The sequence below is a fragment of the Carcharodon carcharias genome, chromosome 1 (genome assembly GCF_017639515.1).
Source record: "Carcharodon carcharias isolate sCarCar2 chromosome 1, sCarCar2.pri, whole genome shotgun sequence".
Classification (NCBI taxonomy): domain Eukaryota; kingdom Metazoa; phylum Chordata; class Chondrichthyes; order Lamniformes; family Lamnidae; genus Carcharodon; species Carcharodon carcharias.
This window is the reverse complement of record NC_054467.1, coordinates 227,453,628-227,464,173: the sequence shown is the minus strand read 5'-3', so window position 1 is coordinate 227,464,173 and position 10,546 is coordinate 227,453,628.

Here is a 10,546-nt window from a genome sequence, read left to right as displayed (position 1 = left end):
TCGCTGAATGTGAACCCAGGGGGAAGACTCCTGTTCTTCCTTGCTCTCACCCATCCCCGTGTGATCCTCCCCGCACCCCCCTCACCCAACCCCATGTGTCAACCACTGCTGGGAGATAGCTGGTCCAACTCCATCTCCATTGAACCGGCTAGCTGTCTCCAGACTCCTAGCTGACATCCAGTACTCGCCTTCAGCATGCTGTTAAGGCATAAGGTCCAATTCCCGACAAGGTTCAGCTTCTTAATTGCGCCTATAAGCTGGAAAATCCACCTAAACAACTTTCCACCCCTAACTGTCCTCTGACTTGGCAAGCTCCCCTACAATCTTGGGGGCCAGCAGCTACACAGATGTTGAACTTTCTGCACTTTAATGAATGAGGCTGTTTACGATAATTGAGACTGACAGCTCAGTGTGAGATGCCAAAATCTCATAAGGTACGTGCCAGCTTAAATACTTTGGACCTCCTTTCACAGTCTCTGGGTGCTTTTAGCTCTGGCTATCTGAAGCATGAGTTGGAGAGGAGATTCCTGGACTGGCTTGTGACCAGCATTTATGACGCTGTTTTCAATCACATACCTGTACAGAAAAAATACTTAACATGTTCATCCTACCAGTAAGTGGTTTCTAAAATCTTCAGATGCAAGGATGGGTCTTTACTGTGGAACTTGACAAAATTCTAACCGGCACAATATGCACTTCACAATCCTACTTGCCCCTCTTTCCATTGAGGTCTGCACCATCATACATGTCCACCCACTTTCACTCACTCTAAATAATCTTATGTAGCAGTTTTCTACACTGGATACAGTGCAGGATGTGGGGCCTGACACCATCAATGATGGAGTGCTGAAGGCTTGTGCACCAAAACTAACTACCCCCTAACCAAGCTGTTCTAATGCAGTCATAACCTTACTCTCTGCTTCCTCTTAGCTAAACAATCCTTTATCCATCCCAATATGTTACTCCCTACACCACCTTTGATCAATTGCCTTTTGGAAATCCAAGTATACTCATCTACTGGTTCTCCTTTATCCACCTTGCTTTTTACTTCTTCAAAAAACTCTAGTAAATTAGTTAAACATAATTTCCCTTTCACAAACCACTCTGCCTGATCCTATTATGATTTTCCAAGTATCCTGCTACAACCTCCTAAATATTGGACTCTAACAATTTCCCTATGACAGATGTTAGGCTAACTGGCCTATAGTTTCCTGCTTTCTGTCTCTCTCCTTTCTTGAATAAAGATGTTACCATTTGCTATTTTCCAATCTGCTGGGATCCTTCCAGAGTCTATGGAACTTTGGAAAATTATAATCAATGCCTCTACTATCTCTGCAGTCACTTATTTTAAGACCCTAGGACGCAGGACATCCAGTCCTGGGGAATTGTTAACCTTTAGGTATAATAGTTAATATGGGCATAGAGTACAAGAGCAAAGAGGTTATTTTGAATTTGTTTAAGTCATTAGTTGGGCCTCAATAACAGTATTGTATCCAGTTCTGGATGTGCCCTTTAGGAAGGTTCCATGGATGAAGAACTTCAGTTATGAAGATAGATTGGAGAAGTGAGGACTGTTTTCCTTAGACAAAAGAAGGTTGAGAGGAAATTTGATAGAGGTATTTAAAATCATGAGGGGTCTGAACCAAGTAGATGGGAAGAAACTGTTCCCACTCATGAAAGGATTGAGAATGAGACAGTACAGATTAAAAGTAATTAATAAAAGAAGTAAAATGATATGAGGTAAAACCTTTTCACGCAGCAAGTTGTTAAGGTTTAGAATGCACTGCCTGAGAGTGTGGAGGAGGCAGGTTCAATTGAGGCATTCTAAAGGGAACTAGACTGAAAAGAAAGAATGTGCAGGGTTATGGGGGGAAGACAGGAGAATGGTACTGGTGATTTGCTCATTCGGAGAGCCGGTGCAGACATGATGGGCCAAATGGCCTCCTTCTAGCCTCAATGATTCTGTGATTTTATTATAGTTTTCCTATCACCTTTTCCCTCGTGATGGTCATGGCTTTAGGTTCCTCGCTCCCTTCCACTTTTTGATTTTAAAGTATCTTTGGAAAGTTTTTTAAATCTTCTACAGTGAAGACAGGTACATAATACCTGTTCAATACCTCCGCCATTCCCTTGCTTTCCATTATCAATTTCCCAGACCCACCTTTTAGAGAACCAACACTAGCTTTATATAGTCTTTTCCTATTTAAATACTTGTAGAAACTCTTGCTATCTGTTTTTATGTTACTAGATAGCTTTCTCTCATTCTCTACTTTCTCCCTCTTTTTTTAAGTCATTCTTTGCAGGTTCTTAAAATCTCTCCAATGTTCTGACCTACAAGTAATCCTTGCGGATAACCTTTGCACTGTAACAATTCTATGATTCTGTGATTTGTACTGTGTTTCTTTCAATTTAATACAATCCTTAATCCTTATCAAAGAGTCTTACTTTCTCACTGGGATAAATCTTTGCTGGCAAAAATCTCCTCAAAGTCTGCCACTGCATCTCTACTGTCCTACCTTTTAACCTAGTTTCCCATTTTACATTAGCCAGCTCTGCCTTCATATCCTTTAAGTTTAAAATACTGGTCTTAGACCTACACTTCTCCCCTTCAAACTGAACATGAAATTCTATCATGCTATGTTCACTGCTGCATAGAGGCTCCTTTATCATGAGTTTATTGATTAATCCTGTCTCAGTGCACGTGAGCGGGTCTAGAATAGCCTGCTCCTTGGTTGGCTGTAGGGCATACTGCTCTAAGAAACTGTTCTGAATACATTCAATGAACTTGTTTTCCTGGCTAGCTTTGCCAATCTGATTCACGCAATCTACATGTAGATTAAAGTCACCCATGATTATTGCGGTACCTTTCTTACATGTCCCATTTATTTCTTCCTGTATACTCCGTCCTACAGTGTAACTACTGTTAGGGAACCTATAAATTACTCCCACAAGTGACGTCTTACTTTTCTTATATCTACCCAAACAGATCCTGCATCTTGATCTTTTAAACCAAGGTCATCTCTCACTACTTTACTAATGACATACTTAATCCACAGAGCCACCCCACCACCTATTTCTAGCTTCCTGTCTTCAATATCCTTCAATATTCAGGTCCCAGCCATGGTCACCTTGCAACAATGTCTGTCTAATGTCTAGCAGGTCATACATATTTATTTATTTCTGTGCTAACAATTCATTCATTTTGGTATGAATGCTGGGCGCATTCAGATACAAAGACTTTAACTTTGTCTTTTCTGCATTCTCTGGCCTTATCTGCTGGTGCATTCTTAAGTATGTACTCTCTGTCCCCTCCTGCCACTCGCTGGTTATCGTTACAGAAATTGCTACCCTGCTCTATTACCTCACTGTTTCCCTTTGATTTACGACACCTCCCCTCACATGATCCCTTCCCCCACTATTTACATTAAAGCCCTCTCTACCACACTAGTTATGCAACTTGCCAGAACACTGGCCCCAGCATTGTTAGGGTGAAAACCATTCCTATGGTAAAGCTCCCATGTTCCCCAGTACTGGTGCCAGTGCCACATGAATTGAAACCCATTTCTCCCACACCAATCTTTAAACGACGCGCTCATTTCTCTAATCTTATGCTTTTCCCTTTAATCGTTCCATGAGATGTTGACATCGCTGCCCAGCATTTATTGCTCATCTCCAGAGGGCATTTAAGAGTCAACCACATTGCTGTGGGCCTGGAGTCACATGTAGGCCAGACCAGACCAGACCAGACCAGATAAGGACAGCAGATTTCCTTCCTTCCCTAAAGGACGTTAGTGAACCAGATGGGTTTTAACAACAAAAATCAGCAATGGTTTCATGGTCATCATCAGACTTTGAATTCCAGAATTACCTGGAAAAACTCAGCAGGTCTGGCAGCATCGGCGGAGAAGAAAAGAGTTGACGTTTCGAGTCCTCATGACCCTTCGACAGAACTTGAGTTCGAGTCCAGGAAAGAGCTGAAATATAAGCTGGTTTAAGGTGTGTGTGTGGGGGGCGGAGAGATAGAGAGACAGAGAGGTGGAGGGGGTTGGTGTGGTTGTAGCGACAAACAAGCAGTGATAGCGCTACAACCACACCAACCCCCTCCACCTCTCTGTCTCTCTATCTCTCCGCCCCCCACACACACACCTTAAACCAGCTTATATTTCAGCTCTTTCCTGGACTCGAACTCAAGTTCTGTCGAAGGGTCATGAGGACTCGAAACGTCAACTCTTTTCTTCTCCGCCGATGCTGCCAGACCTGCTGAGTTTTTCCAGGTAATTCTGTTTTTGTTTTGGATTTCCAGCATCCGCAGTTTTTTTTTGTTTTTATCTTTGAATTCCAGAGTTTTACTGAATTCAAACTTCACTGTCTGCCATGATGGATTTGAACCCAGGTTCCTGGAATACAAGTACCAGTGACAATACCACTATGCCACCACCTCCCCTATGCCAATGTGTTCGTGGCTCAGGTAATAATCCGGAGATTATTACCTTTGAGGTTCTATTTTTGCAATTTAGCTCCTAGCTGCTCATTCTCCATATGCAGAAGTTCTTTCTAGTCCAATATCATTGGTATTCACATGAACCACAACAACTGGATCTTCCCCCTCCCACTGCAAGTTTATCTCCAACCCAGAACGGATGCCCCAATCCCTGGTATTGGGCAGGCAACACAGCCTCCTAGAATCATGCTCTCAGCTGCAGACAACTGTGTCTATCCCCGTGACTTTACTATCCCCTACTAACATTAAGTTCCTATTAACTCACCCTGCTTGAGTGGCTTTGTGGATCACGGTGCCATGATCAGTACGCTCATCCACCTTCCTACCCCCGCTCCCATCCATACAAGCTGCAAGAACCTCAAACCTTTTGGCCAATTATTGCAAGGACTGAGGCTCCTCCACTTCTACCTTATCGGCCCCTTACCTGCCTCACTCACAGTCACACCCTCCTGTCCCTGACCCTGGACCAAACAAGGTGACCCTATCACAAGAGGTGTGACTGCCTTGTGGAATAAATTGTCCAGGTACATTTCTCCCTCCCTAATGTATCACAATTTCTGTAGCTCAGCCTCCAGCTTAATGACTCTGAGCCGAATCTCCTCAAGCCACAGACACTTATTACAGATCTGGTGCCATGGATCACACACATCAGCACCCAAGCTGCAACCCTTCACCTGCCCTGCCATCTTTTTTATGTGTCAATTGATTTATTTTTCTTCACTACTTTATAATTAATAAACCTTATTATTACTAATACAGTTTACAATGATTAGTAAACCTTACTTCTACTGAAAACCTTACAATTGCTCATATACCCGAGTTTTGAAAGATAAGCAAGCAAAATGCCCACCAACCAATCATTGACCTGTTTCCCTGTGATGGCACACTTTGATTTTTCTCAGACCTCGGCCACTCCGTAGACTGAGCAGCACCCCCACCCCCGCACATTTACAAGGCTCAAATCTCCGCTGTTCGCTCCCCTTCTCGCACAGTTTTAAGCTCCGAAATCTCCACTGCCCTGCCCTCTCCCCCTCTCACACAGTTTTTAGGTTAAATTTGAAAGTGACATACTCCAATCACAAACAACTTGAACAAAGCCAATTACATAGATATGAGGGGAGAACTGGCTAAGGTAAATTGGGTAAGTAGGCTAAAAGGTAGGGCTGTAAATGAACACAGGGAAACATTTAAAGAAGCAATTTAAAATCTTCAACAAAACTACATGCCTTGGAAAAACAAAAATTCAGCAAGAAAGACCTACCCATGGCTCACTCAGTAGGTTAGGGATAGTTAGATTATAAGAAGAGCCTTACAATGTTGCAGAAAACAGTAACAAGTCTGAAGATTGGGAGTGTTTTAGAAACCAGCAAAGGGCAGCCAAAAAGTTGATAAAAAGGAAAAACAAATAGAAACTGAGAATAAACTAGCTAGTAAAATAAAAAAAAGATTGTAACAGCTTTTATATGTGTATATAAAGGAAGAGAGTGGCTAAAGTTAATGTTGGTCAGTTAGAATCAGAGACAGGAGAAATTATCACGGGGGAATGAGGAAATGGCAGAGGCATTGAACAAATATTTTCGGATAGAAGATTGGCTAGCTAACAGGAAGCAGAGAGTAGGCATAAATGTGTCTTCAGGTTGGCACGGTTTAACAAGTGGTGTGCCACAGGGATCAGTGCTGGCACCTCAACTTTTTACAATTTATATAAATGGCTTAGGTGAAGGGATGGATGGGGTGGTTGTCAAATTTGCTGGTGACACAAAGATAGGTAGGAAAGTAAGTTGTGAAGGGAACTTAAGGAGGCTACAAACAGATATAGATGAAGTAAGTGGGCAAATGGAGTATAATGTGGGAAAATGAGAATCTGTCCATTTTGGCAGGAAGAATAAAAAGAAGCATATTATCTAAGTGGTGAGAGATTGCAGAGCTCTGAGATTCAGAGAGATCTGGGTTTCCTTGTGCATGAATCTCAAAAGGCTAGTATGCAAGTACATCAAGTAATTAGAAAAGCTAATCGAATGTTATCATTTGTTGCAAGGGGAATTGAATAGAAAAGTTGGAGGTTATGCTTCAGCTTTACAGGGGCACCACATTTAGAGTACTGTGTACAGTGACCTTATTTAAGAAAGGACGTAAATGCATTGGAGGCAGTTCAGAGAAGATTTACCAGACTTATACCTGGAATGGGCGGGTTATCTTATGAGGAAAGGTTGGACAAATAGGCATGTATCCGCTGGAGTTTAGAAGAATAAGAGGTGACTTGATGGAAACAAATAAGATCCTACGGGGTCTTGACAAAGTGGATGTGGAGAGGATTTTCTTCTTGTGGGAGAACCTAGAACTAGGGGCCACTGTTTAAAAATAAGGGGTCGCTCATTTAAAACAGAGATGAGGTGGAATTTTTTTCACTCAGAGGGTTATGAGTCTTTGGAATTCTCTTCCTGAAAAGATCATGGAAGCAAAGTCTTTGAATATTTTTAAGGCAGAGTTGGATTGATTTGTGGTAAGCAAGGGGTTGATAGGGTATCAGGGGTAGTGGGATGCAGAATTGAGGTTACTATCAGGTCAGCCGTGCTCTTATTAAATGGTGGAGCAGGCTCAAGGGGCTGAATGGCCTACTCCTGCTCCTCGTTCGTAAGCTTAATTAGGAAATTAATATTAACAGAGAAAAGTGTGCATGGAGTAGGAGGTAGTATGTTAGCATGGATAGAGGACTGATTAACAGGTAGGAAGAAGAGAGTGGGCATAAATGGGGCTTTTTCAAGTTGGCAGTTAGTGAATAGTGAGTAACATAAGGGTCAGTGCTGGGGCCTCAGCTATTTACAATCTATATTAATGACTTAGATGAAGAGGCAGAAAGTAATATAGCTAAGTTTGCTGATGATACAAAGCTAGGTGGCAAGGTAAGCTGTGGGAAGGACCCAGAGAGGCTGCAAAGAGATATAGACAGGTTACGTGAGGTGGCAACAAGATGGCGGATGGATTAAAATGTAGGGAATTGTGAATTTATTCACTTTAGTTGTAAGAACAAAAGAGCAGAATATTTTTTAAAATGTGTGAAACTTATAAATACTGATGTTCAAAGAAATGTGGGTGTGTTTGTACAAGTACCACAAAAAGTTAACATACAGATACAGCAAGCAATTAGGAAGACAAGTGGCATATTGGCCTTTATTGTAAGGGGACTGGAGTACAAGAATAAAGAAATCTTGCAACAGTTGTACAGGGTTTTGGTGGGACCTGTGGAGTACTGCATACAGTTTTGGACTCCACATTTAAGAAAAGATATATTTGCTTTGGAGGCAGTACAGCGAAGGTTCATTAAATTGGCCCCTGGGATGAGGGCGTTGTCCTAGGATGAGTGGCTGAGCAAACTGTGTCTATTTTCTCTGGAGTTTTAAAGAATGAGAGGCAATCTCATGGAAACATACAAGACTCTGAAAGGGCTCAATAGGTTAGACGCTGAGAGATTGTTCCACTGGTTAGGAAATCTAAGGATAAGGGCCCAGTGGTTTAGGACTGAGATGAGGGGAATTTACTTCACTCAAAGGGTTGTGAATCTTTGAAATTCTTTGCCCCAGAGGGTTATGGATGCTCACTGAATATATTTATGGGTGGGATAGACAGATTTTTAGTCTCTCAGGGAATTGAGGGATATAGGGTTCAATAGGGCAGTGGAGTTGAAGCCAAAAGATCAGCTACAATCATATTGAATGGTGGAGCAGGCTCAAAGGGCTATATGGTCTACCCCGATCCTATTCCTTTCTCCACCACTCTCTCCTCTTCTCGTGCTGTTTTAAGCTCTGAATTCTCTGCCACTCTCTCCTCTTCTTGTGCTATTTTGAGCCCTGAGGTGTCCTACTGGCTTATTAGCATCTTCCCAATAATGAAAGGAGTCATCAAAAATGCCAGGGCACCTACTCACGAACTAGCTACTAACCAATAACAGAATCAGTTTGGACTCTATTGGAAACACTTACCATCAGATCTCATCACATTCTTTATTAAATAAGAGTTGAAAGCCGGGGAACAGCTGAGAATTTTTTTTAAAGCTGGAATAGCTCAGCAGGTCAGACATTTTGTTTTCATTTCAGATTTCCAGCATCTGTGATTCTGTAATTCTGCTCATAACATTCAAGGCTATGGGCCAAGTGCTGGTAAATGGGATTAGGTAGGCAGGTCAGGTGTTTCTCACGTATCGGTGCAGACTCGATGGGCCGAAGGGCCTCTTCTGCACTGTGATTCTGTGATGTACAGTATTTTGTTTGTGGAAGAGGTGAGAATTTCTCCTCCCAATATCCAGGGACCATTCCACTAGGGCAGAGCCAAAGAATCTTAGCAAAACTGAGATCAATGAGAAACGCTGCAATAGCTAGAGTCATACCTTACATACAGTAAGATTGCCAGCGGCCAATCATCACAGCCTAGAACATTGCTACAGGAATGCCTCAGTCCCACTGACCAGAAGCATGTAAATATAGTGTCAATATCAGCAGAATAAAAACTGGGACCACTGGTGAATGATTGATTTATCTCCAATCTCTCTATCGTCTACAAGGCTCAAGTCAGGAATGTGACAGAATACTCATCCCTTGACTGGAAAGGTGCAGCCATAAGGGCACTTAAGAGGCTTGACACCATGGAGGGCAGAGCAATCATCTTCACTGGTGCCCCCCACCCCTACCACCCCAGTGGATTTAATATTCATCCCCTTCATTCTTGGTGCAGCTCCTGGAGTCTGTTCCATCATTCAATTAGGTCGTGGCTGAACTGTACCTCAGTCCATTCACCTGCCCTTGCTCCATCTTTCCTCAATGCCCATCAATCTCAGTTTTGAATTTTTCAGTTGGCCTAACCTCAGTTAGGTTTTTGGGAGAGAGAGTTCCAGATTTCCACTACCCTTTGTGTGAAGAAGTGTTTTCTGACATCAACCCTAAATGGCCGAGGTCTAATTTTAAGGTTATGCCTCTTGTTCTAGACTCACTACAGCAGTGGGAATAGTTTCTGTCTATTGAACTTATGAACATCCTTATGAACTCCTTTAAACATCTTAAACACCGCTATTAGATGACTCCTTAATCTTCAGTATTCAAAGGAATGCAAGCCCAGTATTTGCAATCTGTTCCCATAATTTAACCCTTTTATCCCTGGTATTATCCTGGTGAAGCACGCTGCACCCCTTCCAAGCACAATACATCCTTGCTGAGGTGCGGTGCCCAGAGTTAAATGCAGCTTTCTAGATACATCTAATCAGAGTTTTATAAAACTGCTGAGTAACTTCCATCCCTTTGATTCCGGTCTTCAAGGTAAAGGCCAACATTCCTGGGGTAAAGTGTCCCTTTAAGGGAATACAAAGTTACTGATCACGTGACAGCACTGACAAATCACTGTACAGCATGGGCAACTGGGAACTGTAAGTCTAGCTCTGGAGGTTACTGAGTGAGCACGTATAATCTGTTACTCTGCCCTATATAAACCATCACTGTTTATTCTCAAATCAGTCTCTCCCCGTTATTGATTGCAAGCAGCCATTGATGAGTACATAGAGAGGCGTGCAGTTAAGAGTTCGATTGACAAGTGAACTCACCAACCCAAGATATAAAAATTCCATTAGCCATTTTGATTTTTCTTTGTGCCAGCAAACTAGTTTTTATTGCGTTTTTGTACATGCACCCTTAAATCTTCCTGCTTCTCCACAGTTCTTACCATTTATCATACTATTGATCTATCTTTCTGGGGTCCAAAGTGCACGTTTCCCCACATTGAGCACCATCTGCCACTACTTAACCTATCAATGTCCTGTTGCAACCTCTGCTTCCATTTACAGTACTTAACTAACTTACGAACCTAACTTGGATACATGCCTCTCTATTCCTCAATCTAAACATAGAACTGCAGAGTTAGGTTCCCTCACTGTTACAATTGGAATCAAGGCTTTCAGTTGAAGGGACAGCTGGAAGTAAATAGGGAAGAACAGGATTGGTCTCTATTATATGTGTTGCTCCCTCAAAACCACTTTAAAGTAATAATACCATCACTCAGGAT